The sequence below is a fragment of the Capsicum annuum genome, chromosome 5 (genome assembly GCF_002878395.1).
Source record: "Capsicum annuum cultivar UCD-10X-F1 chromosome 5, UCD10Xv1.1, whole genome shotgun sequence".
Lineage (NCBI taxonomy): Eukaryota > Viridiplantae > Streptophyta > Magnoliopsida > Solanales > Solanaceae > Capsicum > Capsicum annuum.
Genome location: NC_061115.1, coordinates 209472922 through 209483795, shown reverse-complemented (window position 1 = coordinate 209483795; position 10874 = coordinate 209472922).

Below are 10874 nucleotides of genomic sequence, written 5' to 3'. Positions count from 1 at the left end.
TTATTAAAAAAATATGAAACAACTATAAAAGATGAATTTGGTAGTACGACAACAATCGAAGAAGAACAAGATGAAGAAAAAAATACAAATAGAAATTTAATGTTAAAATTAGCAATATGTAATATGTGTTATATAGATGAATATACTTGCGCATTTAAAGAATATTATTATAAAGGAGCATATAGTATAAAAGAAAGTAAAGAGATAGTAATACGTTCCATTCATAAAATCCTTGTGGTACCGTAAATGCTGTTAATTCTTTAGATTCTTCTTCTAGCTTTAGGTGGTAGAATCCTGATTTACAATCGAATTTGCTAAAATAATTATGTCCCTGTATTTGTCTTATTTTTAATATCTTATTTGGTATTGGATAATTATATGTTCTTTTCTCTATTATTTATAGTTTTATACTATCATATTGATAGTCTCTATTTCCGTTGTACCAATTATTATTTCAAACGATCAACTTCTCTCATAATTATGACATCTATATCTTATCTACTATTGTCATAATATCAGCTATTTTCATTCACTCATAACGACATCTATATCCTACCTATTATTGTTATAATATCAACCTATTTTGTTCTTTTAAGTAATTGATTAAGAAAACACAAATTGATAAATCATGGTGGGTGAATCTTCCATCTCCAGGAAAAACGCTCTACCGTCCTGAGAAAAAATTTTGAGTTATCCTTTTGGAACTTCAACTCTCACACAAAATTCTTGTTTTGTCAATCCAAAGGTTGATGAAGGTTATTCTTTTAATTAGTAAATCGATATTCAAAATCATTCCATGCATGATCTTTTAATTTGTCACGTCTTATTTCTCTAATTTCCGTAAGGCTCCTCCTAGAATACCTTCCAGAGCCTATTGAATAATCCTTATGGATTCTATCATTTAACTAATTTGTATATATATAAATTTGTCGTAGAAATAAGAGTAAATACATAATTACTCCTGATTTTGTCCGAAATTTGCAAAAAGACACCTAAACTTTCACTTCGACCTATTACCTCACGATTTTTATTTATTTCGTTGCAAATACACAATTTTGATCCTCTGCTTGTATACACGCTCCACAGGCGCGTGAAAGGGCTCGAATTTGACTTTTTTGACCAATTAAAAGTTGCCACGTGTAAAATAATTGATATATAATTTATATTTTTAAAAAAAAATTAATATTTTTTAATTTTTAAAATTATCCCTACCCCCTCTCCCCCTACCCCCAATCCACCCACTCTTTCTCCTTCAACTCAATTCACCATTAAAGCTCCTCCATTGAATTTTTTTTAAAATCATTCATTAAAGCTCCATTTTACAATTAAATCATATCATTTAACTACCCACCATTTATTCTTCAATACAATGTCTTCTTCAACACCATTAAAGATCTTCAGCATAATGTCACCATTAAAGCTCCTCCATTGAAGTTTTAAAAAAAAAAAATCATATCATTAAAGCTCCATTTTCAGTTAAACCATATCATTTAACTATCTTTAAAACTCAATTCAATCATAAAACTCTCAATTCAATCATAAAACTATTTTTTGAAGTGATTTGAAAAAAAAAATGGACGGAAATGCTGACGGAGTGGGGGGTTAGGGGGAGATACTGATAGGGGTGGGGGTTTTGTACGGGGGGTGGGGGTGCTAAATGGGGATGGGGTAGAGGGGAGCTACTGGACTCGAGGGGGGAGGGCAGTTGTTGGATGGGTGTGGGGTGGGGGAAGAGGGGGTGGGGTGGGGTGGGGTGGGGTGTTAAATTAAATAAAAAGGAAAATTTTATTAAAAATAAAAAAAATATGAAATTAAACATATTTAACACGTGGAAACACCTGATTGGTGCGTGTGTTCACTCTCTTTGTTGTAACTGAGATTCAGCGAAAAATGGTGTGTTTACAACAAAATAAAAAAGAATCGTGGGGTAATAGGTCGAATTCAAAGTTTAGGTTTCTTTTTAAAAATTTTGGCCAACATCAGACGGGTAATTATGTATTTACTCTAGAAATAAATATGTACCTTGGATGCCAACTTTTTCTCTAATAAAATCAGTATCAATATGCACAGAGAATTCATGCCGCGGAAGTTCATACTATGGGTCTATGTGGGTGAGTTGGTGCAAGAATTTTATGTTAACTATGCGACAATACTGAAAAACAGTACTCCTTCAGGAAAGGAGAAGGATATGAAGAAGCAACCTCGACTTGACACTATTTGGGTCTAGGATACAGAGGTTGATATCTCTGTTCAGGACATCTCAAGAGCTATGTCCGAAGAAGAATTTGAGTTGGTTGAGGAGACCTTAAATTATAATTTTTGGATGAATGATCTAAAAAGAGTAAAGAAGCTAAGTAACGATGATAAGGTCATGCACTACAGGCAGATGGCTGGCCACATTGCTGAAGCTGGAGAGAATGCCCTGTAGGTTAAGAAGCCAACAATTATAAGCACAATTTGAAGTTTGCAACAAAGGCTTGGTGGTTGGTTGTAAGTTACTAGATCGTACCCTTAACCAATGTTAATACATTGGGTGCTACCAATACTTGCCTAGTAGCGACCCTTGTTTCAGGAGTGGAGTTGAATATCTCGCAGATTATTATAGAGAAGAAATGAGATAGGGTGCTCTAGTTTAGAACCACATTTTACCTTTCCCCTTTCTTGTCATATTAATTGATGCGGAATACTCATGTCCCAAACATTGATGCAGTGAAAAAAGTGATACAACCTATGAAAGTTGTTGACATGGTACTGATAAAGGATCTACACAACTCGGCTGCCTCAGCCAGAGGCCTTAAGATTTCAGATGTAGTTGGGGGTGACCCAGCTAGTGACATATCGATATTCGATGTCAGTTCCTCTTTATCCTCTACACCACCATCATTATTCTATAGTTGAGCATTGGTTCTAGCCGGTTATACATTGATTCCAACTTCACAGTTAGAATAAATCATGGAAAGACTACTTTTACATAATGCCTGGATTAAGAAGCTAGAGGTTGTGGCTAAGCCCTATGTCGGTGATAAGATTTAAGGTATAGTTAGGACTATCTAGACACTGGCAAATAGATTTGAGAGTTGGATGACAGCTAGAAGGGTTGCAATCTAGGCATCAGACCCGATAGATATTAGGGCATACCTCACTGAGATAAAGAAAGCAGTAAGGGTATTGACTGAGAGGGTTTATAATACACCTCTTCCACCACTACTTATGTCTTCATTGGAAATCCTTACTGTGGATATGGACTCATTGGTTCCCAAATTTTACTTTCCCATCTTTGATATTGATGAGATAAATAATAAAGAGGTAGGAGGTGAATTGGAGCCTTGAAATAGGTAGAGGGTTGATGAAACTAAGAAAGAAGAGAAAAGAAAATTAGATAAGAAGAAGATAATGAGAATAAAGGAGAAAGAATTTGGACAGACCTCCAATATAGTGATTCCAATGGGAGCTGGGATACCATTGATGATGCCTAAATTACACCTCCAAGAAAGTATAAAGTAGTCACTGAATCAAATATTGAATCCAACCAGGTTGGGGTCAAACCCATGAGGAATAGGCGAAAAATATATCAATAGTTTGCTGACATAATTGGAAATTGCATAAATAAGGGAATTTTTTACAATCAGAGTAACAATAACGATTGTTGGGTGATGAGTGGCAAATTTACCACTCATTTACATTCAAATTAATACACACTATGATGAAATGATTGTACATATGAGGAAAAATCTTTATTTAATGCACTTAATCCCATGGTTTACATGTTTGCAAGTAATTGGAAGAAAATGAGTGAAGCTAAGCTGAAAAGGGAAGAAAAAAAACCAAAGTGATTTCACAACCTAGAAATCAGGAGCAGGGATCGACCTTCAGGTACCTCGATCATGGCCTGAGGGTCGCGATTACGACCATTCAAAGTCAAGTCAAGTTGCAGTGATCACAAGGGAATCATCGCGATAGCGGGAGTCGCGATCACGATAAATGGAGTGCGATCACGATAAAACTTGAAAATTTCCAAGGGTAGAATCATAAATTTGTGGAGTTGAATACCATGTATTAAAAGAACAAACCCTTGCACAATTAGGGCATCTTCCAACCAATTTTGAATGGGGAGAGAAAAACTATTTTCTATTTTTGGCAAAGAACAAGTGTAGAAAAATTCACAAGGGAATTTAGTTGAATTTGTAATTGAAGTGAGGATTATTCTTGTTTTGATTTCCAATGGAAGCATTGAATTTTAACTTGAGTATATCTCTTTCCTCTAATATCATGAGTAGATAAATTCTTGTCTTGGGGTTATGCTTGAATAGGGTGTTAATGTGTATGGGTGTTGCTTGCTAGTCTACATTGATAGTTGATGATGTTGGGTTTCACTTTTACTCTATGTTTGAATTGATAATGGTGGGTGAAAACCACAATTTCCTTGGATCCCACATCATCCTTGAAAAAGGGATGTGGGTGATGAGTGATTGTGAACAACAAATTGATTTTATCTTCTTCCATAATATTATCTTAGAAATAAGGATGTTATGCAAATTTGCTATGTCATAGGCATTATCTTAGAAATAGGGATGTCAAGTTGAGGTATTGAGTTGATAAATGTACTATGCTTATGAGGTATTCGAAAGAATTCATGAGTGAAATTTTGGTATTTTGTTGAAAGACTAGCACTAAAACCCTTAAACCTAGCCTACCCTAGACTCGTTAACTAAAATTGGGACTACCTTTTATGTAACACCCCGTATTTTCGTGCTAGAATTTGAACCGCCGCTCCTACATCTATAAACTCTAATCCCATGATTTACATTCGAATACATGTGTCATGATCATTATCCTAGTGATAATATTACTTATAAGGTGAAAAATATTCATAGGAAGCACTTAGAGCAAAGTCGAGTTGAGAACACTTTTATCGATTGAGTTTTTGTATTCGATCCTTCAAGATTCAGCTTCAAATTATTGTATCTCCAATAAAATATTGATTTAGGTATCCTATTATATATCAAATGAAATTTATTTGAGTCTTCTTTCCAATGCACTTGGTTTCACCTTAATCCGATATTAGAGTGGAGAGTTATGCTTATTTTACCTCAGCATGTCCGTCTATCAACAAGGTGACTACTTGAAGTGATAAGCCATCAACTAAGTGATGACTTATCAACCAAGTCGTCAGCCTTAACTAGAATGTGATCAATTCTAAAAATAAAGTGACGACTTGAGGTGATAAGCCGTCACCTAAGTGATGACTTATCAACCAAGTCATCACCTATAACCAGAATATGATCAACCTCAGCTACAAAGTGATGACTTGAGGTGATAAGCCGTCAACTAAGTGACGACTTATCAACCAAGTCATCACCCTTATACAGAGAGGGTCCAAATCAATCTATGGATTCATGACTTAAGTTGATAAGCCATCAACTAGTTGATAAGCTATCTATTAAGTCATCAACTGAAAATTTCAGCAATTCTTATTCAATTTCGTAGTGGTATTTTGGTCTTTTCCTCACCTCAAACCCTACCCCACCCACGTGTTAAAGCATCATAAGGTGTTATTTTCACTTATATTCAATTACTTAATACATTATTTCTTCTCCCACTCTCAAGAACAATAAGATTAGGCTTCTTCCCAAGAACAAACAATTCAAGTCTTCTTTTCAAGAAAAACCAAGAATCTAAGTTTCCTAATCCAAGAATTTCAAGAAAAGCTTTCAAGATCATCTCCAAAGCTTTCAAAGTCAAGATTTATCCACCAAGTCAAGTCTATTAAGGTATGTGGGGTTATGAACAAGGATACTCCTTTCATCCTTGTGTCCAAAACTACTTTTAAAGTTGAATTTACATGAATCTTAATTTAGGGTTCATACCCAATTATTATTATTTGAAGTTTATGAAGTTACAAGTGATTAAAGTGTTGAATTGCATATCTACTTTCACAAGTTTATGCGTGTGACTTGATTTCACATATTGAGAATTGAATTTCATTATCTTGACTAGAATTGTTAAAGTATTTCAAGATTAATAATGTTGAGAATGAAGTTTGTTGCGATTTGACATGATTTTCAAGTATGGGTTATAATCCCTAAGTTTAAGTCTTGATATTTCAAGAAAGATAATGTTTCAGCATTCTTTGATAAGCATGTATTCAGATTTTAAGAAAGGTTTGATCTTTGATCCTCAACAAAGATATGGAATCCACACACTTAGTTTTGATTACAGTTTAAAATAGACAGATGAATTTTGATTATAGTTTAAAACAGACATATGCATAACCAGTTTTCATTATAAACCCTTATACTATTTTTAAGGTGGATTTCCTACAGAATGAGCATATAGAGTAAGGGATTAGTATTTAGCACCAAGTTGGGTATATGTCTCAGTTCACATACCCCAGAACTACGAGCCAACGTAGGTTCAGATTATTCCCCATTTATATGGATGCAGATACAGATTGTGATCACTTAGCTTAGGTCATATTCCTTCGCAAGAGTATGACAACTCTCCCCAATGTGAGCTTTTTTCCTCAGAGGAACTAGACGTTAGACACCATGATATCTCACATGGTGTATGTTGGTTAGAAAAACCTTCCTTATTCCTAAGACAGAATAATAGAACAACTTTAAGAAACTAACTGTAAAGGCTCACAATTTCATTCAGATATTTCTTTACATAAGACATTATCTATGAGATTTCAATTTTTAATTTACAGATGATAAAGGTGAGTCCTTTTTACACTTAGCCTGCATGATTTGGAAACAAACTTAATTTCTATCCTACTTATTCTACCAATAGAAAGAGTAAAAGTACAACTTTTAGAAACTAAGTGTTGTGGCTCACAAGATTTACATAGTATGCTTTATTATTCATGATTTATGATTTTCCATTTCAATTATTCAAGCTCAAGGTGAGTCATTTACACTTTGCATGCATCATTCAAAAGTTTATATGAATATTGAATTACTGTTCTACTTATGCATTCACCCCCACATGCTCAGTACATTCCAAAAGTACTAATCCATATATATATATTAATGTACTATATTATCTCATAATGTAGGTACCAATTATAGCACACATATCATAATAAGACAACTTACAGCTTCCAGTCAGCAGGTGATGGGTTCTATTGATTCAAGGACTCGAGTCAACTTTAGTTTGAGTAGAATCTTGTGTTCTTTATTCTGTCGTATTGATTCGGGATAGCTGGAGGTCATGTCCCGGCTACCTATAGTCAATACTAGTAAAGGCTTCATAGACAGTCTGTAGAGTTGTGTATTTTATTTTAGTTTTGTTTGTATAACCAAAGTTATAATCATTTTAATAGTTTTGTTTTGAGCATATTAGGCTAAAGACTTATTTTGCTTATTTCTTTCAGTTATAAGTATTTAAATCAGTTGCTCACGAGTTATGCCAGTATAACGGTTAGCTAGGGATCACTTATGGTCCCTAAGCACTGTGTGACGTTCCGAGGATAGTCTTGGGGCGTTACATTTTAACTACCCATACATGAATTACCCCTATAATGGCATAACTCCAAGAACTCTATCTATTGGTTTTGATCATCACTTGTTTGCTCTTATATTAGTGTTGTAGTGTAACTTTGTTCAAAAAACGTCTAAACTCACAACCCCCCATTTAATTTCATGGTTTATTTTAGTTTTACTTTATGGGTTAACTCTTAGTTAAATCTCAACATACATAGGATTTGAAATCGAGTTTGCACTCCTTGTGGATACGACCCCGATTCTTGTTGGGTTTATATTGACAACGATCGCCTTGCACTAAAACAATGGTGTAAGTTAAGCGTTATCAAAAATAACGCCATTGCCGATGAGTGAAACTTAGTTTTTGCTTATGTGGTGTTGTTAGTAACTTTTGGTTCACCCATAGTGTCTTTACTTATATTGTTTGTTGTTTTTGTTTTGTTAGGTGATTTTTTATAACACCTCGTATTTTCGTGCTAGAATTTAAACCTTCATTCCGATGAGTGTAAACTATAGTTCTATGATTCATACTTGAATCCATGTTTCATAATCATTAACCTAGTGTGAATAAAGATTATGAGGTGGAAAAGATGTTCATAAGTGTCACTTAGAGCAAAGTGAGCTAAGAACCTTTGATTTGGCCAATTTTTGATGTTCGATTTCACAAAAGTCATATTTGAACGTGTATAACTTTTGATATACATAGAATTTTTTAGTTCAACACCCACCAAACTGTAGATAATTGAATTAGCTTTCCAATGATATCAATTTTGCCTTGATCTGATACCTGAGCAAAAAGTTATGCCATTTTTTGAGTGAGGCAGTAAGGGGTTGTGATAGCCCCGCACCGCGGTGGCTATTCAACCCGACTAGGGGTCGCATCATGAGGGCTGCTTGACCCAATAAGGGGTTGCACCACAGGGGCTATTCCCCCACAGTTTTAGCTTCTTAAGGGTAAAGGGGCACTTTGGTCCTTTCCCCTCAACCCCAAACATCCATAGTACGAATTATAACACCTAAAAGGGTATTATTTGCCCATCTTCTTCAAATCAACTCACGTAAAAGCCCTCTTCTTTTCCAAGAACAATAATTTAAGATTTTACTCTAAAAAACACAAGGATTTCTTCAAAAACTCATCAATAAAGGTATGTGGGGTTATGAATAAGGATACTCATTTCATCCTTATGCCCAAAACTTAATCTTTATTTATGATTTCATATTTTGTAAGTTAGGGTTCATACCCAATTATCTTTATTTTAGGATTATGATATTATAAGTGATTTAAATGTTGAATTGCATGTCTATTTTCACATCTTTAAGCATGTGACATCCAGGGGGTTGTCTCGGGGCGTTACAAACTTGGTATCAGAGCACAAAGTTCAAGTGTCCTAGGGTGTCTATGAAGTCGTGTCTAGTAGAGTCTTGCGGAATGATATGGAGATGTCTATACTTTTTCTTCGAGAGGCTACAAGGCATTTAAGAAAGGTTTTCTTTGTTTCATACTCTAAATCATGTTGTAAAGTTGTTCTCTCAAAACTTCTGTCTATTCGTGTGTTACTTCATAATTCTCCATCTATGACTTTTCGAGATAACATGAGTACTAGATTCCAATTCCTCTCAAGATGATGCTCCTAGATTTACTATCATTAACTTCAGAAGTCATACAAGGGGCTTGAGAGGAGATCGTTATTGTGATATAAGCTCCTCAATTGAAAGTTTATGTCCTTATCCATATGAATTGTTCAGTTAAGACAAAATAAGATATGTATTCAGATTCCTCATTAACCCTTTAATATAGATAGTGCTCATAAGAGGAGATAGTATGAACCTAGATTGTTAAATAAAGTTTGCATTCAAAGGATATTGCCACCTAGAGTGTTATGATTTATAAGTAGTAAAACCTTCTTATAGTTGGAAGTGTGGGTTTAGAAGTGTAGTGATAAGAAAGTGGGAATGACGATTGATAGAAAGTATAGAGATAAACTTATGCATGCTATAGATTTTGCATTATGGTGATATGTCCTTGTGTGTTACTTTAGTAAAAGGTAGAGAAGGATTTATTAGTTAAAGTGAATTACTGTTAATATAGGCTTCCCTATGTGGCTATGAAAAAAAAGATTTGTTGATGTTTTAAGAGATATGAATGTAATTTAGGTGTATAGATGAGTAAATAGTCGTAATATATAGAAGGAGGATGTGCTAATGGATTTTAATAAGTTACACCATATGATTACGATCGATTATTATTGTTATGAGGTTCTAGTGGACTAGTATTTCTTGATGTCTTATTTTATAGCTTCCAAGTGAGAATAGTATATAAGGTTGGGTTGTTAATCAAGCCTAGCACTAGATACTAAGATTGAATTATGGATGATCATCAAGGTGGATGTAATGGTTGCTTGGTTAGTGAAGCTAGTTATATGGAGGTGAACCAATAGACTTGAAATAGTGAATACAAGAATTTAAGTTTATTGATTTGAGATAAGTATGATGTTGTAGGTATGATGTAGAGGAGTGCCCAAGGTGATATGGGGTTGAATTATTTTCTAAGGTTATTAAGTGTTATGTGTGGTTAGTAGTTCCCTTGAGTTGGTAAGTGGAAGAAGGCTAGTTATATAGTACATGGTGTTCTTAATAGCTAAGTTGGGGAGTTTTGGATAGATGGTGTTGAGTCTTTTAAGTATGATTTTGATTCTTATGATTTGGGGAAAATATAAATATAGAGATGTGATCTTGGTAGGCTATGATATATGTTTAGTGAGGTAGATATGTTTGCGAATAAGAGTGTAAGCCTTTAATGATGATTATTGAAGCTAGAAAGTTAAGGATGGTATATGAAAGGGTTGTTCAAGAATGAAGTTAGTAAGTTTGAAATGTAGTTTATTCTTGTGAGTTTAGCATTTATATGTAGACATTAGAATGAAAAAATTATGGCTCAGTCTCAAGGATATAGAGTAGACCAATAAGTTTAAAATATCAGCTTTCACCTGAGGAGGAGATGGTAAAGTGCAGAACCAAATCAAGTTTTGACAATTAGATTATGATACATGTCAATAAGAGTTATGATGAGATAGTGATCCTTTCTTACTCTAGAGTATTCCTTGAATTTCAGTCATCATCACACCAAATCCATGTCTTGCATGATAGATCCATGCCAAAGGCCAATGCTTATACACTTCACGCAAACTCAAGTCCATTCTCAGCTTCTAGAAAGAAAGTAACAGCTTCCCCCTATGATCCGAGTTATCCCTCATTAATCTATGATCTCCAGCCTTATGTTTAATAGATTATGATAAGTATGAACTCATGTTTCAGAGTATGATCAGTTCTCAGAAACTCATGATCCTAGTGAAATCCAGTTTATATCATGTATGTCCTCAGTTTAGATCT